The sequence below is a fragment of the Myzus persicae genome, unplaced genomic scaffold (assembly GCF_001856785.1).
Source record: "Myzus persicae strain clone G006 unplaced genomic scaffold, MPER_G0061.0, whole genome shotgun sequence".
NCBI classification, from domain to species: domain Eukaryota; kingdom Metazoa; phylum Arthropoda; class Insecta; order Hemiptera; family Aphididae; genus Myzus; species Myzus persicae.
This window is the reverse complement of record NW_019102925.1, coordinates 323078-350884: the sequence shown is the minus strand read 5'-3', so window position 1 is coordinate 350884 and position 27807 is coordinate 323078. Positions and strand designations below refer to the sequence as shown.

At 30.8% G+C, this 27807-nt stretch overlaps 2 protein-coding genes across 3 annotated transcripts in view; one reads left to right on the top strand and one right to left on the bottom strand.

The window, feature by feature from the left end:
• The window catches only part of LOC111033413 (semaphorin-2A), a 373923-nt gene that overhangs the window by 27252 nt on the left and 318864 nt on the right, over positions 1 to 27807 (top strand). The window lies entirely within an intron of this gene.
• The window catches only part of LOC111033411 (uncharacterized family 31 glucosidase KIAA1161), a 92374-nt gene that overhangs the window by 63585 nt on the left and 982 nt on the right, over positions 1 to 27807 (bottom strand). The gene's annotated exons all lie outside the window — the stretch shown is intronic.

Here is a 27807-nt window from a genome sequence, read left to right as displayed (position 1 = left end):
TAATAAAACATACCTAAACAGCGTCTCATTGCAGAGGTGTTCAATCATTTGATGATTGATTTGCGTTAGTAGTAGAAGTGCGTAAGACCTGCACTTTTCGTGGATAATATTATAATAATTTATGTTTGCACACATTTTGCAGAATTTTCTATTTCTATACAAATATGAATTGAAAATATTGTGATACAGAATTTATTGGTGTAGGTGCATGGTTGTATATGTATATATATTTCATCATAATATGTTTTCGCTCGCTTCCTTCATAACCATTAACCACCAAAATGTCAAGTCATAACACGTAATTAATGATATTTATACGCACAATGTCATATTATGTGTATATTATACATATTTACGTTTACATAATAATGAATAATAAAATTATAATATATTTAATTTATCTTCATAATAATATTATAATATAATTCTACTGAACCCCAGTGAGTTCACTCAGTACTCGCACAGACAAGCTGAAAAGGGGGATCGGGTTCAGCGGCGAGCCGGTGTGTGTGGGTTTTTGGCGGAATAGGTTCCAAGTTCCAAACATTCCACAAATGCCCAATTCACGCGTGTTATTGTTTTATTAAAACCGTTTCTGAGAACGTGTTTGGCAGTACGCCACTGCATTCCGGGATCGATAGTTTGAATATCCGCTAGGAAGTATTGTCGGGGAGACGAGGAAAAAAATATAAGCAAATATAATCTCTGGGTAGAGTAAATAGCGAACAAAAATATCCAACGCAGCCTATTGTTTTTGATGGTGTTAAATTAAAAAGCAAAAACAAAAAAATGTCTGCTTTCAAATTGTAATATACATGTTTGACCTCATTTTCTTGCCACTGTTTCCGAGTTATGGAGGGTCGGAACCAACTACGATAATCAAAGTGCGTATTTGTTTTAAAATTATTGTTTACGAAGTAAGAGCGTTCAACCAGACCGCGGTTTAAGGGATTTTCATTTGCCACATACACGCTAGATATTATTGTATTGTTTCGAAAACCATTTTCCCCGAGCATTTAGAGTTGGCTCAATCAATACGAAATGTTGCATAGACTGCGTTGTTGTACGAATACATCGTACCGTAAAAAGTATCATCTATAGAATTTTATATTGTCTTAGGAAACAATACAATAATGTTCATAGTTTTGATTTTTAAATCAGTTAATGAGGATACTAAATCCTTATCGTGTACAAAAGTGTAAAACCATATTTTATATTTTACTAAAAATGTAAAATGAAAATAATTCGACGAGTGATCGCAAATATTTGAATTTTAAAGTCACAAATGTTGTTGGCTTATGATTTATTTATAAATTAAATATTCATTAAAAAGAACAATTAAGAAAGGCTTACTGAATTAAAAAATAAGATTATGCGTTAGAATCATCTTGATAGTATAATTAATAACTTTTTTAAATTATTAAACCACAGATATTTGTGTGATTAATTATCTTTATATTTGGCAAATACTCTCTTAATGTGCGCATATAATGACTAAATTATTATTGACTATACAGTTTAATGTAATATTAAATTAATATTTTACAGTTTAAATAAAAATGTTTAACAGCGCCTAGTTATAGTTAAGAGCAATAATAATTGTATTAGCAAATTTAATTGTATTACTGTTATTCTAATATAAACAATACCTAATCTATATATTGTATCAATTTTTTTCCAATAAAAATGTTTTTGGATAGTATGCGATAGATAGGTAACATTAAAATTAAAAAGACATGGGATAAAATAAAATATAAAAAGAAACTATAAAAGTATATACTTATTATTAAATATATTATGTCATATTTGATATTAATAATCATCTACTTACATCTATTGAGAGCTCGCCCCGTAAAATATATTTGATTCGTTTTCTTTTCCACACGTTTCTTAGAAATAAGTAAGAGAAATATTGGGATCATTCGTGAACGTGACAAAATCAAATTTCAAAAAATGGTGTGTAGGGAGTGGTAATCCGACCAAGCTAGGGGACTTCGTCAATCGTATACCCTTCTCGATTATGCCGACTGGTTATGATATTTCACACCTTGAGGGGTCGAAACCCCTTTCTAAATAGGACAGACGCAGATGAAAAATGTGTTGTCGTATATATCGATAATCAGCTTAGGTTTTTCAATACTAATTTCAGGATTTGATCTGGATTTTTTTTCATCAAGGGGTCTGATGAAATTACATGGGGGAGTACTATCCCGCAGAGTTACACTGCATTATCATAAAAAAAAAAAATAATAATAATAGTAAAAAAAAAATAAGGGGTGTGAAAATTTCATGCCGATAAAAGTCCAAGTTTTTACTAAGGTGTCCACCGGATCATAAAATCTCTACAGGGGGAAATTTATCAGAAGTCATAAAATTCCCCTATGTAAAAATAAAAAAAAAATAACGTCCGAAGAAAATTGTTCAACTCTGCTACAGTTGCGTTTTATATTTTTTATTTTTCTCATACATTTTTGGCTTTCGCCGAAAATAAAGTGCCTATCAAAATGTGTAGTCGGAATAACAAGCTATTTATTACATGAGGATGACTTTTACCTTATTTTTCCCAAGATATATGCACAATTTATCTATCCAAATACTATTTTATCGTAAAAAACATGGAGTCAATTTACGTCTATTTTCTACTACGGGTTCAATCGTGTTTGTTTATAAAAGGACTTTTAAGATGCTGACTAAAGATATACGAACTTAAAAAAATATACATTTTTACATATTTATTACGTTAAGTCTCACTTATACTTTGGCACTTTGCTTTTGTTTTTCAAGACAACCATTTGAAGCATTTATTTTTGAAAAATATTGCTACATTTATACAACATTATTTTGTCTTATATCGTTTTACATTTTGAAATATGATTTAAATGTAAAACTGTCAATTTTTAACAAATCTCACAGATACTTTTATGTTAATGTTATACTATTTAGAATATTGCATTTAAAAGAAAAATATTGATAAAAATAAAATGTTGCTTAATGGACCAATGGATTTTGAATAGCAGTAAGAAAGTCCTTAACATATTAAGTAGGTTTGGGACTTCATGGATTTGCATAATATTTGTTTTGAGTGTTTCGACAGAGTGTTTTGGGTTAGATTTATACAATTATTCATTTTCTGTTGTAACACAGAATTTATTTGACTTAAGTTTTCTCTGAGCTATAAGTATCATCTATTCTGAAAGATTTAAAGATTATCAAGTAGCTAAGTAACTAAATATTTGCCTATGGATTTAACGGTCCACGATTACTTAAGTACTGGAGCATAATTTAATTATTTATTCAAAAATAATTTGAATTATTTTTCAAATGTTGATTAATTATTTATAAAATTGGCTTATGGAACTGTTCAATTACCATATTACGTCTTATTTAGGTCAAAGTTTATGGTAGTAAACACATTTTTATACATTTTTTAACATATTTAAAAACTTTTATCGTATTAAAACTTTAAAATATATAATCTTAACAACGCATTTCTCAGTAAAATTCATTACTTTATTTATAAGATATTTTAGTTTTTTTAGTTTCTCATATTTTTATAGAATAAATAAGTATAACTTTAATATCTGAATAAAAAAGTCACCGTCGAATAAAAAAACCGACTATCTAAATAAAATGAATTTACTTTACCATAATTATAATAGTTATAATAATAATAATTATTATTATTTGTCTAAATGTTGACAAAACAAAATAAGTATATAAAAACTGTACCATAAAAAATGTCAACAGAATCGAAACCAATAACTATTTTAGATGTTTAGATAAACGTTTTGTTCACATAATACGAAGTAATAATGGTAATAATAATAGTACGCGTGACACTAGCAGTTATTTTGAAGTAGCTATCATCATTGTCGCGGTGACCAAATTTAGTCACTGTTAATCATCTCCATATTTTTTTTTACAACAACGTCTGTTCTCCGAGAGAATCATAAGATATTAAGTATATATGTTGTGCACGCGTGGATCACAATTTATGGGATTTAAAAAATTGTCGGCCGGCACTGCGCAGAGTGCCCGCCTATCCAAACTGACTACCTATCTACCTACCGATGATTACGATCAAATTTACTTATTATACTTGTAGATGTATATATCATGTAGGTTGTAAATAATAATAGAAAATAATTTAAATAATCATCTCAATTTTAAGGGACCACGTGCTTTCAGTATAATATATCATATCATTCGTCTTAGTGTATGTCGCTAGTCGATACGATATATTATTATTAAGTTCGTGTTGCTGCTGCAAACCAACAGTGGATACTTACCCATTAACTCGCTGTGTACGACGGTATTTTTCGGTATTCACGATGCAGTACGCACACTGTACATGTATACGACTTGCACTGTTCTCGTATACAGATGTATCACATTAAACGGCGTATTATTTACCCACCTCGAAGTACCTCCGCGGTTAATCCCCTTGCCACCCCTCCCCCGCCGCGTTCTCGCCGCAGTCACAACACCCCCCCAACCCCCGTAACGTAACGCTCGAGTCCGCGGTCCGTAAACGCACGAACTCCGGCCGGGAAATGAATGGTTTCCATTTGGCGTTTCGTGAAAAATGTCCGGGGCTTTCCGAGCTGCCGCTGCCATTCCTCTCTCTCGCCGCTGCCGGTGGAATGCCAAACAGCACATTAACCGCGTTTGTTTTTAGCGTCGTCGTCCCTGTGCGACATCTGCTAGGTCGGACCGGATAAACGATATAGGACTTTGGCGAGCCCACCGTCGTCGTCGTCGTCGTCGTTCCCCCGGGACGTTACTGCACTTTCGTCAGTGGCGACGAAAACCGTTTTAAGGACGACACCCGTTTCCAGCCTGCACCGTTGTCGTTTCCTTATATACGCTGTCGGCTGCTTGCTGTTTGTGTAGTTTTTGGCCACCGCAGGCCGTTTGCCAGACTTCGGTCCGGTCCGGGGAAATGAAAAAAGTAAAAAATCGCAGTTACGCCCACCCACCCCCCCGCTCGACTGCACCTCCCCCCCCCTTACGTCGGAAACGCGAACAGATGCTCCAACGCTCTTATATACCGAGCTCGCCGGCGTCACGCCGAATTATGCCGAGATTTAAATCGCCTATTCAAGTACCTACCGCGGTAGAGGTTGTGTTTTAAACTCCGAACGGCCGTTCAGATAACGAACACTGCGAGCAGATGGTTATGATTCGGTGTTGGAAATCGTTCCCACGGGGTTTCGATAAGTCTGTATTATCGTCGGGAAAAGTATTGTATTATTCGATCGATGATCGACAAGAACAATATTACAATAATAATATTATAATGTATTTAATATATTTATCAAATCGCATTAACCCATCATTGCCATCCTTATTCAGTTAATATAATAATATGTTTAAAAATGTGACTTGTGTTTTGCGTACTGTGTGATTACACATAATATGGTACCTATATTTAGATAAAATATAATATCAAATACAATTTATTAGTTTTCATATTGGCAACGTGTATTATGAATAATTCAATTAATTTCGTATTGATTATTGAACTTAAAGGTACTCGTTAAAGTTGACTCATACCTAAAGGTGGTATAGTTGTTGTTTGAAAATGTAAAGAGATGTCAAAGTAATTTAACAGAATAAAAAATATTGTTATGGCATATTTTAATGGGTAAATCATCTTTTGATACAGTTTAAAATTGTTTTCAAAAATAATTTCTAAGTTCATCCGTGGTGGTTGTACTTATATTGCCTACACAAGTAAAAATTAATTTTCAAGAATTCTTTGAACATATCTATAGTATGTGTGGAATGCCACTAGTTAATTGAGTTGTTTTATACATTTTTTTTTTGACATAAGAGACAATTCAAAATTGAATACGAATTTTTTTTTGAGATAAAATGCTTATCTATCATTTTTTTTTTTGTTGAGTAACAAAATACATAATATGTATTCATACTTCATATACATGCTATGGGTATTCACACGATATTGTTATACATGGTGTATAAATTATATTTACATACTTACAACATTGTATAATGATATAAAAATACTTCACCTTATTTAGCCCCTTACTTGGAGCTGATAAATTATACTATTATAATATGTATAATGTAAAGTTACTTGCTGACAAGGCGATTGCTATTCCATGTGATTGATAATTATTGGAAGTAATATTTTAATAGTGATATAGCTGATATGTAATATGCAATTACTATAAAACGATTGAGTTCTGTAATTTACTTATAAGTAGGTACATATAATATTTAGTTGATTGACTAACAGTGAGTGCAATATGCAATTCAAGTTACTACAAAAACGATAGATATTCAGTATTCACAGTTTAATTTGATTACTATTTATTGGTAAACAAATTACTAATGAACTACGGATAACAGCATAGGTATACGCTTTGAGTTGCTTTTATTTGATTTAGTGTGCTATAATCATCGTGTTTTTAATTAAACACGAATATCGGTTCATAAACGCATAACTTAAAACGAATTAAACAATGAATTGTTATTACCATTATTTTACAAAATGTAAGCTTTGACTGTATGTGTTTGAGTTTCGTATCTATTTCTAGTTGATTTGTATTTGATTTTACACTTTAGCTTTGTTGAGTAAACACTACATATCAAGATATTTTGAGTAGAATTAAATGTCACTGAAGTGTATCTTGTACTTTACGAACAACCGGTGGATGGTGGTATTATATATCTCTAACATATTAGTTTATATTATATTTGTTATTGTTTGAGTTGGTACCTATCTAAATCATTGAAATTAATTTATACGAATTACAGTTAAATACTAGATTATAAAATCAAAACATCCTACTGTTTTCCAATAGGTACTTTACAAACTTAGATTATACCAAAGTGATAAAATAAATACCACCATATATTATCATTTATAATCATAGTAATAGACCATATAATACTATTTCTGTAGATAATCATAGTAATTATAATCTTATTTATGAATTTTAAAAGTAAAGCTTTATATAGCAAGCTGGATACAATATGCATATAGTTGTTGATTAACTACGATAAATTGCACAAGTATTTAAGCATTTATCAAAAACACGCTAAATATACAATTTTTATGGTCTTTTTACGTATTTAAAATTTTAGTAATTACTATTTAGTACATTTAAATATAGTTTAGGTGCTTATAAAGCATTTAATAATTTTTTAATGCTTAGTATTACACCACAGCAATTAAAAATATTTTTAAAAAAGTGGTTGGAAATTTCACCTTTACAATATATTGGTTTTAAAGTTTAAATCGTTATGTTCACCATTGGGTAATAAATATTTTAAAGGGTTAAGGCCATTACAAGTTTAAGCTGCTAATTATAAATACTTTAAAATTCATAGTACCAACGATTTTTGCTTGTATTAAACATAACCCTTTTTAATTATACTATTAATCAATAATTATTTAAATAGAAAATTCCAATTTTTTAACTAGTTGGTTTTTTGCCATGTTAATTTTAAAACTTGTTATTTATCAGACAGTTAAAAATCTCAATATAATATTAAATTTATGATATTTGCCTATTTTATGTTTTGTTTTATAATAAAAAATGTACCAGTCCATGTTATTTTACCAGCTTCCAGGTAGCCAAGTGATCATCCCCAACCTCTCGACCCTATGTACCTATGTGGAACGAACTTAAGAGAGAAAATCGTTTTGAGGGCCATTCTGATCAAGTTGGATATAGTTTCCCGGTGAATGTTTGGCATTTTTAATAAGTCAAAGAGTGGAATGATGAAAGCTAATCGTGAGTGTCGAGCTTTCAGTCATACCCGCAGTGTATAGAACCACAGTAGGCGATTCCACTACTCGTTTGTCTGTTTTTTTTGTCTAGATAGACATGTAAAAAAAAAGCTTTGAGCTGAGTTCAAGTGTTTAGCTTTCAATCATCATCGATGTTTTATAAAAAAAGCGAGTATTAATAAATTTCATTACACTTTCTATGCCAAATCGTTTCATACATTTTTCCACAAACCATTGATATTATAATACTTTACTATCATATTCTGAGGGATTATAAAATAATCCGTATGTGCTCGGGTCATGATAGTGAAGATCGATTAAACATATTTATAGACTTCATGTTATTATCAAGCGTTTTCGAATACAGTGTTAATATATCACCCAGAAAAAGGTCACTATGGATGTAAAATAACGTGAATAAAATATATGTACAATGTATACATATTGCATACATAGATATTTTATAAATAAAGCTAAAATAATAATAAAACAAAGAGACCTGACACTAACGGGGGGGCGTTGTGTTTTAGAAAATTGAATGGGAATGAGCCCAGCGAAATCCTCGTTAATTTATAGTCATCCCTCCTGCGGGGCTGAAATGGCCCTGTTCTACATGCATGGAAAAACAGCAATATAAAAATGTATACATTTAACTAAAAAAAAAAAATATTATATATATATGAAAAAAAATATAATAACTAACATAACAACGGAGCGTAGCTTTACCAGGGAGCATAGCAATAATTATCGTGGTCGCTTTAGTTTTTATGCAAAAATAATCCCGGCATTAATACAAAAGCCGTGCCGACGGAATTTTCGCCAAAAAAAAGCCAATATAGATACATACTTCACGGTATTACAGTAAATAATAATAATAATAAGTTTGACGAGTTGATATATCGTTGTGTCGAGCATTTATCGAAAAGTGCTCAAACACACTCGGTGTCGTGGCTTCGACTGCAATTGGTTATTTCGCAGGAAACGACAACTGGACTCGTCCGATTTTGGAGGCGCCGCCTGAATCGCAAAGATAAGACCTGTTCTATTATTATTGTGCGGTATGACAATGGTTTTTGTCAAAAAATAAAATAACATTTATTCTTCGAGAATGCGACGTCGTAGTAAATCTCATAAAATCCATCAAAATATGTCATCCTTTATCCAAAGCACACACACACACACACACACACACACACACACACACACACACACACACACACACACACACACACACACACACACACACACACTGCAGATCACTGAACAGTGACAAAATACACACAAATAAATATTTTTCTTTTTTAGTCAAGTATCGCATATCGATCTCGATAATTGTGTTAAAATAATACATTTCGAGGTCAAATAATGAATATTTCATGTACACGTCTTGATTACTTGATTGTCTACAGGTACATAAAAACGTTTCAAATTTTGGTGACCGATATTAAAACTAGTTGGCTCATTTCAAGTATCGTGCCGAGAAAAATATTTCGGAGACCACATCGAAATGTTTAGCTACATACTAAAACTTATACTTACACTTTCGAATCTACATTATTTTAGGTAGGTATATTATTATATGCGTACACTGCTATTACTTTATCGGAATGTTTATAATATTTTATTATGGCGATTTCTGCAGATAATGTAAATAATTGCTCATTGCGTACTCTTTTTGAACTACCGATGTCCCTATTGTCACTGCATCGTTAGACTTCAACGTGCATGGCAAAAATCGATGTTCGTATTAAATAGCCATATGGGTAGTATATAAGATCGCAACATTGTCGCGCAAGACCCGCAGCTATATCTTTCAAGTCTGCATGATATATAATACCTATTGTGTTAAAGTAGTAGAGCATTCGGGTAACAACTATCTACGTATAATAATGATAATAATATAATATGTTACCCGAATACTCGATACACGTCGATACACATCTTACTCGCTGTTCGTTTAATATTTTGAATTGAAGATAATATCATTATGTTTTATTGAACGGGTTGTGTTATATTTTATATTATTGCGCTGGGTTCGAGATTGCGTCCGTCGATATCCGCGAGCAAAACTTTATCTTTTGAATAAATATTTTTCCATAAACGGAAATGTATAATAGGTATATTACAGGAAGGTATACATATTATTGTTTGTTTATTATCTGGAACCGACCGCGGATAATCTCCGCATCAATAATTATTAGATTGACTGCTGCAGTGTGCCGCCGGGCGGCGAGATCAAATTTTACCTGACACAAATTTTAACTTTAACTCAGATTTATCATCCCCACAGAACTCGCGTGTCAAAACATTTCCCATTATCTCGCCAGCAATATTTTACCGCCGCTCCGTACACAACCACTGCGGCGGCTGCGGTGGTGCCGTTTTCGGGCTTCACACGGCGCAAACGTCTATTTAGTCACGATACTTCATGATTTACGACACCGCCGCTGAACTTTTATATCGAATATTTCTCCTCTAAACTCCTTTGCACTTTTTATCCTTTGGTAATACCCGGAGGGGCTGTGCGGGTTCGAATGTCATGACGTTCGCTTTTCAGACCCGGCTGCTCTTCCGAAGGGAGCTGATACCCCGCTGTCCCGAGCCAAACTACCACATCAAAACCATATTGGTTTCTCCCCACAGCTACTACTCACCACGTCGTCGTTAGCTTTTAGCCGTTTCCGATGCATAATAACTCATTTTCTACGGACCGAGGCAAATTGCGTTACCGAAAAATCGCGGTACAAACTCATACGATCGGATGTACTCTCGTTATGTAGATTGCAGAGTGATACGAATAATATTTCCAATCAGTAGCGATCATTATCAAACAGCTATTATTAGGTGTCGAGTACCGGTGTGCAATTTGAGTAATTGTATTATAATAAGAAAATTGGGAAATAATGTACATAGCTGATTTTATAATTAAAATTACCATGGTTTATTGTCATGCGTTATCACAATAATTTATGAAAATTTAATTCATTAATAACTTAATTAAATTATTAATAACTTATAAGAAAAAATGTTATAAACAGTTATGGACTATTATGGAAAAAACTCCTAGTCTGATATAAGCATCTTGTCATGTCAGTAATTATTTATTGTGAATATCTAATGATAAACAATAATTATTCATACGCTTCTATTTCATTATAGTGTTTATGCTTTATTTTTGAAGCCATTTCTCCAGCACGACCATTAATCTGGTGTTCTATGTATCCAGTGTTCATAAAAAAAATTCATTGTCAAATGTGTTTTAGGAGTGTTCTCAGTTACCTTTATGTTTTTATCTTTTATTTGTTCGAATCATCTTTCATATATATATATTTATGAATAAAAAGGTTTTTATTGTAAAATGTATGAATATAAATTAAAATTACATTTTATTTTAGCCAATTATACTATATTGTGAGTCTAAATCGATTTCTTATAAAAGTTTTCCAAAGAGATATTTTGTTAAAAATTAAATATACTTTAAAAAAAAAAGGTTAGCTATACCTATATTGTAACAAGCGATAAATCGTAAAATAATTTATTCTATTAGCTTTTAAGAAATACTATTTTTTCACGAACAATGCTTTCCAAAAATCATTAATGATGGAAACAATGGGTTTAAAAGTTGGATTGGAGAAGGAAGGGAATATATCTTAAGGTACGAGAAAAAAATCACCTTTAAAGTCACTTAATACATAAATATATCCTTTTTGTCGAGGTAGGTGCTTTGACGAAGGGAAATAAAAAGAAAAAAATCTCCAAATTTCTTTTTTTCTTTCAGTTGAATACATTAGCCGTCGTGTCGGATATCCGCGCGCGCCTTTATGATAAGTACAACAGAGTCGGCGGTGATGAAGAAAAAGGCCTCTAGGCAATATAAATCGGTATGTGTCTCCCTCTCCGCCTCTTATTTGTTGGGATTTAAAGTGCCGTAGTTCCTGTTCACTTTTCCCACCCTATATCCTTTACTTTTTGCGCCTGTTTGACCTTTTATGTACTCGGACGATCGCGGTGGTAGTAGTGGTGGGTCCGGCGAGAAACGTATCCGGCCTCCCACCCATCGTACTGGCCCATGATTGTTCACCCTACCTACAGTCCAACGAATAGGACGACGGTAATTCGGGATTTATTATTATACATATCACCCTAAAGGTTCACAGCCGTTCCCTTAAACTGGTCACAGTCTCTAAAACTCCATCATACATTATATGGTCTTGTATTCTAGTATACGTACTGCACGGTCGTGTTCTGTCCAAAAAACGTGTTGTTTCGTTTCGTTTCGTTTTAGGAGAATGAGAGAATGGTGGCGGGGGGAGGGGGAGACATTATGGTTGAGATCACGAACAAAAGACATAAATTATGTTTCCTATGTACATTGCATAAATATAATACATATACATATAAACACATTTCACGATTCGGTAGAGAAGAACCAAGATGAATAACAGAGGATAAGAAAGTCTACACATAGTTTTAAATGATTTTCTGGAACTTAACATAGTGGCTATGTTAAATCATAAGTGAAATGTTAGGTTAGTTTATTTTATAACTGAGATGTTTTATATACTTATGTGCTCTAAATTGTTTTTAATAGGTAATAAATTTATCAAAATGACTAAACAATGTTTAAGCATTTTTAAAAAAATAATTAAATTATTTTTAAAAATGTACAATTTTAAAAATCTAAGCAAATTAAAAGCCTATAATTCACATTTAATAACTATTTGAAATTATTAAACATGAATACCCGAGTTAATACCCAAATGTAAAAATATTGTTTACTTACTCATAATTGTTATTTTAAAATGTAAACTTTTAGACAGTGGTTGGAGTTTCGGTTCAGTGAAAAAATTGAAATCCAATTAAATATTGTATTATTAGATATTTAAAGGTAAGTTAAATTACATAAAAATCGCCTTTAAGAATAACATTGTTGAACAAATAATATAAAAAAAAAATGTTTAAAATAAAATAATACAAAACAAAGAATTGACATTTTTTGTCAATCATATTGAATTATTTATGAATATCCAATGGATGCCCCCTTTAATTTAATTACATTTTTTCTAATTTTTATAAATCCCTAACATTAGTTGTGCTATTGTAAAACATATTCCCTTACAGATTGGGTAATTTCGAATAAAAAATAATAATAATAAAAAAAAAAATTAATGTTGAATTGTATTTTCAAATAAATATTAAAAAATGAAAACCATACATTAATCAATTAATATTATAATAGTTATAAATTGCTGAAACTTAAAAACTGACTTTTAGGTCATTGAAATGGGTTTGTCATGATATTTTGCATAAAAAAATGTTGCTACTAAAAAAAATAACATTATGATTTTTTTTACTCTTTTCTTCGTTAAGTGTATTAAGTATTTGAGTCATTAATTAAAAATCAGTGTCTAAGACTCATCGCAATTTATAACAGTGATAATATTATAATCTACTATACGCAATCTAATTTAAATATTTTTTTCCGGCAGTCTATCGCTTGAAAATGTGTTAATTAAATAGAATTATTAATAATTAATATTCTGTTTTGCATGTAGCAATTTTTCATTCAGTTGACAATTATACAACAGGATGTCGTCTGTTATACATTAAAATTATTATTATTGTACCTATATCAAAATTATCAAAAAATCATCCACTAAATAATAAAAGGAGGGGGGTTGTTATCATTTGAAAAATAGAAGTTTGTATCAACATAGGATACTCCAAGTAGTATAAAAAATATCAGAAATTCAAAAATATGGACTTGAGCCTTGCGAAATACTAAAAAATTCTAAAAATAAAAATAAAAATTATTTAGTTTAAATAAGCTATTGTTTTATCACAGTCCGTGAATTTCTAAGTATAAAAAAAAGTTACTAAAATGATATCAAATTTATTAAAAATTAATATAATTATAATATAAGAAATAAAATTATACTAAAATGTATTGTGACTAGCAATTTATATCAAAACTGTTAATAACACAATTGTTGAGAAAAAATATAATATTTGATTTAATGTAAATTAAACTTGAATGAAGCACTCAGAATAGTTTTATGAAAAACGATGACCTACATAGTATGTGCTTTTATAATACTTATATAGCAATATAACATAGACGTTTTTAAATGTGTAGCCTTTTTAGTTTTTTATGATTATTGTCATACGATTTGCAATTTCATTTCTTAGACATTTAAATATTTAATTTTTGCTTTATTTTATTTTGACTATAACTTAAAATGTTTAATAATATAATTTACACACACGTGTTCCATAACCCCTACAGTACCTCTACAGTAACCCTACAGTAACCCCTACAGTACCACAACCAACAGCTAATGGACTCAGTTGCTGAAGCTTAAATAAAAAAATAAAAAAATATATATAATATACTACTATCCTCAGCGGAGATAAGATGGAATATATAAATATTGCATTTTACATTTTAAAATAATGATTAGACGACTCCATATCAGTGTATCATGTTTGTGGGTGTAGTTTTCAGAACCGATTCTGAGAACATTGATAAAAGTTTAAAAAATAAATCAAATACGATTATAAAAATGTGTATGAATTTTCGGAGTTATGCAGTATATACGTACACTGTACATGCAACTATAAGTTACTTTATACTCATACAGTTTAATCTATGATACGTTGTAGTTTTGTAAAGGAAAATGCATGCGGATAAGCTGGGACGAGGAAGAAGAATGTAGAAAAGGGTAAACATATCTAATCTTGGAACCTAATTCTTGATAAGAAACTAGAATAAAAGGAACAGGATAAAACATACACATATATATATTGCTGGGGGCCGAGGAGGTTCCACAGAGATTTCATTTACCAAATACTGACCCTCCAGCTCTCCTGATCTCCTTCGGGAACTATATGATAACAAAAAAGGTCCGGTCACTTTTGCTGTCTATGAAAGCAAAAAGTACTTAATCATGATTTGTATGTTAAAACTTCAAACGTATATTGTAAATGTGCATGTATTTATTATGTAAAATGTTTATAATATATGATAACATAAAATATTTATAGGACGCGTTGGATTTATATTTCTAGTGTTTGGTCAAAATGTCTAAGGAAATTCGTGTTAAATATTATGTTCAAGCCAAAAATAATAGTAAGAAACTATGATAAGTATTCAGTAGTAAAAAAAAAATAACTTAGTTCTTGTAATCGGGTAAATGAAACAGTTCATAAGTTTTATTTGTTTATTTTTATTGACTCTCGCTTCGACTTGTAATCATTAACGAGATTTGATTACTTAATTATTTTTATCGTATAATACACATTTTACAGTTCCATAAATTATATAAATGCAATAATATGTATTGATCGATTCTAGAGGTATAATTTTTTAATTTTAATAATTAACTACAGAACTTGAATAACCTTTTTCAAGATAATGATTTCTGACTTTTGCGTGTTCACTGAATAATGCATAATATTATTTATTTGTGTTGGACAAAATTATTGTTGTCTAAACTTATAAGAAATCAACAACAGATGTCGAATATTGTTCAAGAATGGTATTGTATAATAATTTAATTTACTGGGAGCTTAATTCAAACTTTTTCTGATAAATAGATTGTGAAATTTAATATTATTAAATTTTCAAATAATTTTCTGTTTTCTTTCAATATTGTGAATTGATGATGTGTTCTGAGTGACAGAATTTAGGCATGATAGCTTTTGAACGTCATTGGAAAAAAAATACCTTTATTGAAACACATTTTATGAATATTTTTTTTTCTTTATATATTATTAATTACAAATTTATATTTGTAACTTATAATATCACAGTTGTCAGCTATCGATAATTTCATTAAACCAAAAATTTGAAAAATTGTTGTTTTAATAATTATCAAGAGGTCTACATTTGTCAACACGTTTAATAACTTGCTTATTGAACCTAATTTATTGTTCATGATATTATTACAAACAGCTTGTGGTTCAATATCGATTTATCATATTTTTCTGATTTCCATATTATTTTCAACAAATATTTTTTTTTTAAATTGACAAAGTTTTACTTTATAATATCACTATAATAGTTTTCTAAAAGTAAAATATAAGACCAAAGACGTATTTAGACAGCTCCTGCTGTTATGCTGTCAAAAATGTCTGTATGATTACTAAATATACTAGGTACTATAATGTAAATCCTATGGATTGCTTAATTAAAAACTATACTTTTTTATAGAAGTTTTCTACTTAACGATAGAACGTTACATAACCGATATACCCAAAATAAAGTAATACATTAATTAAACACAAAATACCGAATTTATGTCGAATGAAACATATTATACAATATACGTCAAAGTAGAATTATTACAAGTATTAATTATTACAACACAACAGACCGACATATTATTATCTTCTGCATTAAACCTAATTTGAAAAAAGAACATGTTTAACCATGTCACTATCATTAGTGGCGGACAAAGGCTGATATTGCATGTAGCCTAGGTGTATTTTGTTTTAAAATTAATTATTCCGATTAATTAATTATTAAACGATAAATTCCTAATGTAATCCCGATGATGTTGCTCCATTGTCATTTCAAATTATCAAAAACGACATTTTATACTGATAAATCGCTATATAAATGGCAACCGAAATATTATATTCAATATCCGATATAAAGCTTGTCAATATATATTTTAAAGCAATAAGCAATTAAAATTTAGTTTTATTCAAACTGAACAAAGTTTATAATTATTATTCATGATTCATAATTTATGCTATTGAAGCTAAATAAAATTATAGTAAAATGTAGTCGTTATTTTAATATTGCCAGTTGGTCTCTTAAAATTGAAAATACTTGCAATCATTGAATAACGCCATAAGCAATTGATGTTTAAAGTAAAAATAAATTGCTTCGAACTTTATTGATGTTTATCATTATAATAATAAACTCTGTGATAAGGCCTGACGAAATTGAAATATATTTAGATGAAATAAAAAACGCTATTTCTTCCAATTGTGCATAAATAAAACATATTTTGCGACCACACTACCACAGATTGAAGTGGCAAACAAAATAAGCATTCAGTTTTGAATTATTACATTCAGATTTTTAAATAGACTAATTTAGAAATTAGGAAATAGTAACTACTTAAAATAAACAAAAAAATATGTTAATAATAATATTATGTAGATTTGTCATAATATACGATGTATACCTAGTTAATTAATGCCATTGTTGCTGAAGCTTATTGATCGATAAAAAAAAAAAAAAAACATAATCGGTAGGTATTTTAGGTAAACAACTATACTTGGAAATATTATTGTGTCCTCTCCACGTGCCCACTAAACTGACCGATGAGAGCTTTTAGAATATTTCACCGACGGCCCGCGGCCCTGAAATTAGGTTCAGTATTCGATGTTCAATTTTAAACAACGAAATGCGTAACGACATAATATTATTATTATTGTACCGTCTGTACCTATTAGCTGCTGTACACAACGATGCTGACACGATCAAAGTGTCAAATGTTGGTGTGGTTTAAATCGTCAGCATTTTTCATCGTACTGAAACTGTAGGTGCATATATAATGTATATTATACATAGTATGACATTCGGCTCAGCTCTTGTGTTAAATGCTATTGTATATTGTATTTTTATTCCGTTATTTTTTTTTTTTAAATTAAAAAAATGTATTTACCGATGGAAACAAAATGTGAAAAACCACTGCAAAACAAAGGCAATTCGTACTGACTTCCGTCGACGTGTGTGCTGCGTATAGGTGCCTATAATTACAGCTATATATATATATAACAATAATATCATTATAAAATATATTATATTATTATTATATTATAATATTGACAATGAAGTTTCCTGGTTTTAGTCGGACGAGATCCGTTGTTCGCGGAACGGCGCTCGAATGACGCGATAGGCAGTAATAATTCATAAGCGATATCGCTGGGATTTGCATTGTGCTCCGGTGGCGAATAGCCAAACGCTCGCGTACCGTATATTCTCGGACAACCGCTGTGCGAGGGTTTCCGGTATTCCGGAAGTGAAAAACGACGGGGCTCGGGGGTCATGGCGTGGCTAACCCGCGCGTGTTTGGTTTGCGAAAAAATGGCCGCAACGATTTTCAGGTTAAAAAATTAAATAGTTTCTTTTTTGTCTTGTGTTTTTTTTTTGTTCGTCCGTTAATATTTTATTCCACCCCGCGGACGACGAAATAATGATAATAATTGTGTGTGGAGGTGCGTATACACTGCAGGTACCATGATCATCACGAGGACAATGCCTCAAATCATTATTACCATAGAGCACTATTGGCGGTGTCCATTAAGCGCCGCCGCCTGAGCAGGGACTGGGTATACCCATTAAGCGGCGAATACAATGCGAAGACGAATATTAACGGTCAAAAATACCGACGGCGGCGGCGGCGGCTGTGCGGGGACGAAGAAATTAATCATAATTTCCCGTCACCGACTACGGAGGCAGCCGAGTTGCTTCGGAAGAGTGTATATAATATATGTATATTGCACATATATAAATATATATATATATATTTACTGCAACCTACCTATATATGATATATTACCTCGCGAGACCTCCGCAGGGGGAGGGGGAGGTCAAACAATGCTCGCACAAGCTGTTTTCTAATCGTTTTGTGACAAATTTGCCGCCATCACAGCCGCCCGCGCCACCGCAACCTCCGCTTTTTCTCCCCCCGAAGGAAAATTCCGTGGACCGTGAAATGAAGTCTTGTTCGATATTACCAGCTCTGTCATTTATCATTCGTATATGCGTTGTTCGAGTAGAAGTCGTTTCGACGAGCAACAACGAAGGCGGCGGCGGGGAAAACGGAAAAATGTGTACACTATATATATTAAATATAGCAAAACAATATAAATATATAATATGAACGAGGGGTGCTACAGCGGATAATGGAATAAGTAAACTGCAATTTCGAAAAAGTCCATTATAAAATACCGGAGCGTGCAGATTTCGTATAGATTCCAGTGATAAAGCAAACGAAAATCGAAATTATTATGGAGAGGACGGCGCATTATGAGTATACGTAGATAGGTATATGATGTATGTGCAGAGTTGTTCCCCAATCATGCTCATCCCAATTTTTTCCATTCGCAAAGAAAGTCTGAAAAATTCTGATTTTTAGATTTGGCAAGCATACAAACTCATTTCTGAATGTCCACATTTTTAACAACACTTTGAATTATTTACGAAATACAATTTTTCTAATTAAAATCACCCATTTCTACAGTACTTTTTTAAGGAGATGAATATTTGTATGTGTTCCTGTTCCTACATTGTACTTCTACTATACTGTTTTGAGTAGTCGCTAAGTGATTGAACTAAATTTTAGTACTAAGGGTTAGAGTCTACGATAATTATATAATATAGGAGAACGTTGACTTTAAAAAAGTCATTAATTTTAAAATTTAGAACAAATTATCATGTGTGACCACCAGAGTGCTCATAATATGTAGGTCAAGAATAATATTATAATATAAAATGTATTTTATATTTTATAGTAGGAAATATTATAAGGACTATTTTTTTATCGTTAGAATATAAAACTTAATAACTCAGAATCTACCCGGTTAAATGTTACATATAGTTACGGAAAACAAACGAGGTCTTCAATTAAAAAAATACTCTCCATTACCATAGGATATTCTACGATTTAATGGTATATAAAAAATGTAAGTATTTAAAAATATGGTATTTGAGCGTGATTGGTGGATCACACGTAGTGCAGCTTTTACGGGCAAGCGTTGGGAAATTGCGCAAAGCCAATTTTAATTATCGTCGCATCGGCGTCCGAATAAAAAAAAAAAATACGTTCGTGATATTATAATATACTGTCTGAGTGCGGATACTGCGGAGATACAAAACGTCAGTTTCGCAGTATCCCCAAGGGCGGGTGCGAAGTAATGACCACGTAAAAAAACAAATCGTGACAAAAAAAAAAAAAAAAATAATAATAATAATAATAATAATACAGAGGCGAAATGCGTTCGAGCTGTATTCGCGTGACATTACTGACACTTAATAATAGTACCTACACATTCATATAAATACGTTTAATATTATGGTCGGCGCGTAATCCGTATGATCCAATTAAATTTCAACGAGTTTATTTAGTGGTAAATAACCGTTATGAACGGCAAATAAAATGCATTGTTTTCTTCGGTTCCAATCGATAGAGTCTATATAGATATACCTCATGCAATAATAACACTGTATCTGCACACGCCCGAGCTTCGCCGACGGAGCCAAATTATTCTCTGACGGCTAGATATTAAGTGGAAGCATGAAATTGCAACCGAGTATTATAGTTATATCATTATTGTGGTATTATCACAGATTATATACATATTATTATAGAATTTGTGATAGTATACTAGGCGATAATACTTAAGTTTTGGTCTGAATATCGATCAAATGGTTTTATTTCCTTAATAATGTATAGGTAATAAGGTTCTTATGGTTTATATTTTGTTTTGTTATTATAACACTGCACACGAAAAAAGACTTATTAACTTACGTTAACAAAAATAAAAAAAGTTACCCTTACATATATAATAATATTTTTATCTATGGATAGGTATACGGCGCACGTACGATATATAATTCATAGAAGGTAAACTCAGTGGAGAACTGTAAGCGTCCAATTTGATTTATTGCCAGTTAAATTGTGTCTGGGTATTGTATACCTACGTTTAACCTGGGGTAAGAAGAAAAACATTAGATTTGAGTCTCTCTAGAGATTTTCCAGTGTTTTTTTTTTTTTGTTAAACAAAAAGTAGTTTACACGAATTACGTTTGGATGTATAGTAAATGCTAGTCCAGTCTATAGGGACAATAATATGAAATCATAAATATTAAAAATTAAAATCATTTATTTCCAGTGCTTTGTTTTGTGAAACAGTGTACTTAAATTCAATTAGGGACTCTTTAATTGTTAAAAATTACTATAAACTTGAAGATAATTTTTTTATTTTTACTTTCATTCAAGTCCTAAACGCGTTATGTAAAAGTAAAATATTAGTTTACTAAGTTATAATGACTGACGTAGATATGATATATTATCTTTAATCTTAAAATTTTAGAAATAATTAATTTTGTACAAACACATTTTATATAATACGATATAATAAGGGTAATTGCTTATACACATCTTCAAATAGTCAATGGCTTGTTGCCAAAGGTTATTGAAAAAAAAATTACTTTTTCATATTTTAATTTTTAATTTGTAAATTTGTTCATACTACCTACTACAAATACGCAATTACAATATTATTTTATTGGAAATAGTTTATTTTTTTTATTCAACTATGCGATGCAATTATTGTTTAGAATAATTTTGTATGATAGGTAGGTAGTATAATAATGATACTATAAAACCTATTATATTATTATGGTGTAATAATATGAATAATATTTATGGAATTTAGTAATTTGATTTAATTTTACAACTGATCGGTTAATCTATTATAATATTTCGATATCATTAGGCCTTAGATTATTGTTTTAAAATTAGGTATTTTAATTAAAATACGATATATTCTGATATGAACAATAAAACATCGTCCAATGTATTATGTGATATGAGTACTTAATTAACCATATTATATGGCGTAGAATGTAGATTACATAAGTTGTAGCCAATTACTTGTATTAAACTATTGCTGTAAGTTCTTTGATATCTTTTGAATTATGATCATAAAATATTGAGTTTGCAAAACATAATATTTTTTGTTAAAGATAATTTATGATAAAATAAGTTAAGCTTACATTAAACATAAATACTAGACATTTGATTAATTTGACATTCTTGTCTACTCTTCTGACTAAAAAATATCCAAAGGGTATACTGGGCTTAATTGTTCGATTATTGTGTAAGAAAAAAAATACAGTAGGTAAATTAATACTCTGCACACAAAAATCCAACTTTTTATTGAGTTTTTATGTCTTGCTGATTGCTGAGGAGTGAAGAAGTGATATAAGTTATTTTAACAATCAATTTTCTCTATTAAATATTTCGAAACAAAATAATCGTAATTTATTGAAAAAAAATAGAATAAAATATTATTTAGTGTATAATATTTAGTTCTTTAAGTATTCATAATATTTACTGCATTTTTTGTTTGATACATTGTCTTTTGTTTCGAAAATAATTAGTGCAAATTTGAACGAAGCTTTACTTTGTTCATTACAAAATAGATTGTATTGATCTTTTCTAATAATATAGTATGATGTAGTATTTTAAATTATAAAAACACAAACATTAATGGTGGAAAAAATATCTCTATTAAACAAAAGAAAATAACCACCCTGTATTATAATATAAATGAACGTACATACAACAATAATTAAAATAACAATGGCCGACAAATTATTATATTGTGATGACCCCGATGCGTAAAAAAACATGTCATACAAATAAAAACGTGTTGAATTGGATGCACTTCTAGAAGTGCTAAAAAACACGAGACGTGAGACAAGTACCTACCTCATACAAACACGGCCCCGTTGTTATTAATCCGAAATGGTCAAAAATGAGTGAACAATTTCACGGAACATAATGATGAATCATTTTTCAGTAGACATTAAAATCAATTACTGCAGTTTAATCGTGAGCAGTGACATATTGAATATGACAGGTTCAAAATACTCCAAATGGATCCCGAGAGAGGGTTGTCCCATTGTAAGCCGCAATGTGCTCATATATGAAAATGATGACAATTTTCAATGCCATTTCTTTACAGTGATCACGTAGAAGGGCGAACGATGTGTATAAGGACAACAAAATGAATGTCATTTTAACGAAATACAACTTTAATTGAAATTTATAAATACCATAACAACCATTACAAATTGCAGTAATTAACGATTTAAAAATAAATATTTAAATGTAGGTATGAAATTAGAAATTAAATATAGCCTGTACATACCTACAGGCTACAGCAGTAGTAAAATATATGAAAATATTCGAAAGTATACGGTTACAGATTGTGTCCGCAGTGCGACAAAAACCCAACGCTAGGCAACCAAAGTATAGTTAGTATAATTATACTAACTTTAAATAGTGAATATAAGAATTGGGTAGGATCTATCCACAGTGTAGTTGAAAATATTGAAGTACAAAAAAAATAAAAAGCAATGACCCAGTATATTTTTAATTCTACGCGATTAATAACCGAATATTTTTCTGAAAATATCGATAAAATTAAAATTACAGAGTTATACATTTTTGTTTATTAACATTAAATATTACACTGTTTTTTTGGCGTTCGGGTTTTGTCGATCGTCAATAGTTGTTAGGGAATAGAAAGTATTATATTTGGGAGTTTATCAATCAAAAATATGGTAGATTTTGCTGTGAATACAAAACTTAAAAATTTAACACAAAATTGGAATTTGTTGTCGACGTGCATTTGTAATATAATATGCAGTGAATTAAAAAATAGATATTATGTTGAACTCGGAATAAAAACGATATTATTGAATTATCCCTCTAATTTTTAAGTGTTTGTAATTAATTAAATATTTTGATAATACGATGACGATTTTCAAGCTATTGTCATAATATAATGATTAAAAATATTATATTTTATAAATGTTTATACTATATTCAATTAAAATGAATAAAACATATAAATCTGTTTTTCGTGTGTTTAATAAAATTATAATTTGGGTTTTTTACACACTTCAGAACACAAATACTCAATTTACTATCCTTAGACAACGGATCAGCAATATTTCTTCAGTCTTTAAAAGTTTAATTTGTCCCTTTTAAAATTGATTTAAAAGTCGATGACTGTATTATAAATTTTCAATTCATTCATTTTTATATCGTCTTCAAATATTACATTTTTTTTTTTATTACAATATAACTTTTATGTAAGTCACCGGTTACACTATGGTTTATTTAATGAAAATAAATGTGAATACGAATCGTATCCTTTCAGGGATATAAATCATATGCGCCTATAGTTTTAGGAGCGAAAATTCCGGATGTGAATGTTTTTCTCAGTACCGACATGAAAGCTATTATTTATAACATATTTCTGCGGGGCTTGATCATGGTATTTCAACGTGAAATTTTAACCCGTAATTTTAACATTTCAATGTATAAACTCAACAATATATTTTCCTCCGAACCATATTATATACTGTTTTCTGCCATAACGGTAAAACGTGATCACCATTTTTGACGATCCATGTTGAACTTCATATTTTTATGCAAATCATTTATACAATTCTGTAAGGTTTTGCGTTGCATGGTTTATAGTTGTACCAAAGTATTATTATATTTGATAGCAAAGATGATAGTATTTTGTTTAATATTATAAGTAATTTAAGACGTCATAATCACTACTGAGTATTTATTATGTTGTTTTTTTTTTAAATCTAAAATGCCAATTAAATTGATTTTCAGTTTTATATAATATTTATGATATGAATAAGTGACTTACTTATTCTAAAAATGAGAATGTTTAGAATATTTATTCATTTTCTATTAACGATATATTATAATGTTGTATGTCTTAATAGCATTTGATAATGTCTGTCTAACTTGATGATTCAAAAACGTTATTCTTTGTTCGTCCTATTTGAGGATTAAAGTTATTAATTAAGACTATTTGAGAGTTGTTTCATTCTCGACGTAGATAGAAGTATGGTAAGTTGGAAAGTTAATTTGTTAAGGAATCGCTGTTAATGGTCGCAAGTAAATGTTAAAACGTGATTACACAATTTTAATAATAATATTATAACAATAAAATTAGAAAACATAACATAAGTACAAACATCGTGTTCAACTTAAACATAACAATAATATTAATAATATAAATAACTTAACTTTTGTTATTTGGTACCGTAGTATAATATAGGTAGTATTAACTTATAAAAATCTGTTCTCGATTTTTTACTTGAAGAATAATTAAAAATATAGTATTTATTTAATGAAAATATAATTTTCGATTAGTTATTATAAATGTGGAAGTCAAAAAAAGTACTGAAGTTTGTTAATAATTACTATTACACAAAGAATAACATTGTTTTGTATTATTAAAGTAGCAATGAAATACAAAGTTTTTTTATGGTGTACTCAAGATTTTCATTACATCATATTTATCGATGAGTTTTATATTTATAGAGTAGAGATTTTTTTTTTAATTTACGTTTAAAACAACTTAAGACTACACGAATTGTTTCATTGTTAATAAAATGTATACAACCTTAAGGAGAAGTAGCTATGAGGTTCGTTTTATTTTCTTAGTGCTTGGTAGGAACCTATATTTATTAGATACATATATTATAGTGTGGCGGAGATTTTCAATCCATCTCAAAGGATATCAGTAATAACCTGTTTATTGTTATTAATATATTAATACAATATTCCTTAAGAAATTCCCACTTTGTTAATTAGGTATTGGTGTAGCCCCGGGGACTGATGTCAAGAAAATATAGAGAAAAAATAGTGTACACTTTCGAAAGTATATGAAAAACTTGGATTAAATTCCGGGCGATGCTGTTCGGAAAATAACGCGTCACTATATAGCAATATACTGAATATAATATTCTAATACCTTCGATTTTTAGTCTAAATAAAATCGCGTGCTTAACATGTATACGTCATAATATATATTTTACGTATTATATTATAAATTTTCTGTTCTCGCACGTGCATCGTCTTGTGAAATTCTCCTGCAGATGAACGAACCCATACCAAACTCAAATATGTTAAACTTAAAATCTTCCTTATAAAGTAGCTTTTGTTTAAGTAAATAATTTTCTTTTGAAAATTCTTAACCATCAAGTTACCTCCAAAATCGACCCTAACTTAATAATTTATACCCAATATATAATATTATAGTTATATAGTAGTATTACAGTTAATAGTACCATGCCGTGGTTGTTACATTTTTATATGTTAATATTAATAGATCAAAAATTTAAATGCTACTTGTTCGGTTTATTTCAGGATAAATAATTCAAGTGGCTCAAATACTGGAAATGTAAAAAAAAATACTGAAAACATCTTCTTAAAAACATATATGTATAAATATATTATAATAATATGGTTGGCGGTTAAGCATTTACTTCGTTGTTTAGTATGTTTATACTTAAAATAGATAATTAATAAAACGGTTCATACCTAGAAACTGGTGTACGGTGCGATGTATTGTATGGTATCGAGTTGGGATTGTATACCCTTGTAATTGTGTGGTCGGGCAGAAAGTTCTGTTGGAGCTTGGAATAATGTGGTGGTTTTGTAACGAGGTCGGACGAGGAAAATGAGCTCGCCCTGCAGCGAAAGAATACGCGTACGGCTTTTATTTTCAGGAAGAATGGTGGGAATGAATTAAGGATAGTTTGGGCCAAATTGGGTGCAGTGGAGGGGGGGGGGGCAAAATGACGGACGTGTGGATGGTTAGTTGGTGTCAGGAGGTTTACTGCTACAATTGGACTAAAATAATATTGTAGATTGGTATTTTATATTTTAATCAACATTTATTGTAAAGTAGCAACAATGCACAACATATTTTTATGAAGAACGAGAGTGGGAAGTTGTGTGACTGTCACATAATACTACAGTAAGACAGTGTAAACAAAATTACTGAAATATTTAAGTTTCTATACTCATTTTTTCAATAAACATTTTTTTTACATTAATATTTGGTCACTGAAAGACAACATTTTTATTTTTTTTTAAAGTTTTTATACTTTTTCGACATAACAAGATGCATTTTAAATTTAATATTCCTAAGCAAAATATTTTTTGAAGTCCTATACAAATCGAATTCCAAGTTATAAACACTGTTGAGTTATCGACCTATCCTTTCAACAATAATAATTCATAATATGTAAACGGGTAATTTGGTTGTGTGACAGTTTCGTTTGTTTTTGAACAGTTCGCGATTTTAATAAACAAAAAAATATTTATCCACCTACTAATTTTATTCAGTAATATTACTGTGAAAAAGTTTACACTGATTTCATATTTATCAGGGGAGGGGGTTGACCACTTTTCGGCTGTAAAGATTGATATTTTGTGCGATTGTGGCTATGTGGTGACTAGCCGACTATTAGTATTTTATCATTCTTAGTCACGAGCAGGTATGACGTGGAGGTATGAATGTGCCTGGAAAAAATGAATTAGCCGTCTCGCAACAACTATAATATAAATTACTCTGTCCTTGCGTGGTATGACTTTCTGTTTGTTTGGTCGACAGTCGTAATCAGTGATTAGTAAGTACTCCGGCCTGTATTATTTTGGAATGTCAGCCGGCGATGTTATCAGCTATCGCTAGTCTCACAGACGAGTCATAATATTAAGAGAAAAATGAATTCGCGATCCGTATCGGGCTCACTCGACCTATATATTGACTTCCGCAGGGGACGTCCACGTCTGTGTTTATTCGTCGTGTCTTATATTATACGTATGTGCACGGCCGTTATCATCTCGGGTCGAGACGTGCGCGCAATAAAACGAGCTGCGATCGACCCTCGTGGGATCATATTATTATTATTATTATTATTAGTGTTGTTGTTATATCGTGTTGCGGCTGTAAAATATACACGTATATGTATACGGCTATATAATATATAAATGGTAAAATATGTTCTCAGACGGAAATAAGTATAGCTGCTGCGGGAGTGGGCACGGCGCTTGATGGCTGTATCGCCGCATCTCGGAACTATGACGCTGGCGGACGGGCCCGGCGGGTGTGTGAGGTACACGATTTATATATAAAATACTGGCTCGGGCTCCTCGAAATGAATTGGTCTCGGACACGCGGTGGCCGTGGGTACCTGCAGGACAAGCGTTGGCGCGGGCGAGGAAAGTGCACCCCGGGGACGGAGACGGTCGACGGTGCGTCGGGAGACGAGGGGAGGGTGAAAAAGTTCTTGGAAATTACGCTGACGTATATACCGTTTCGGGGTCGTCCCCCGAGAGCCGTTTCCAGTGAAAAACAGGCAATTTTTCCCCGCGGTTTGCCTTGTACGCACGCCGTCGGCCGTGACATTG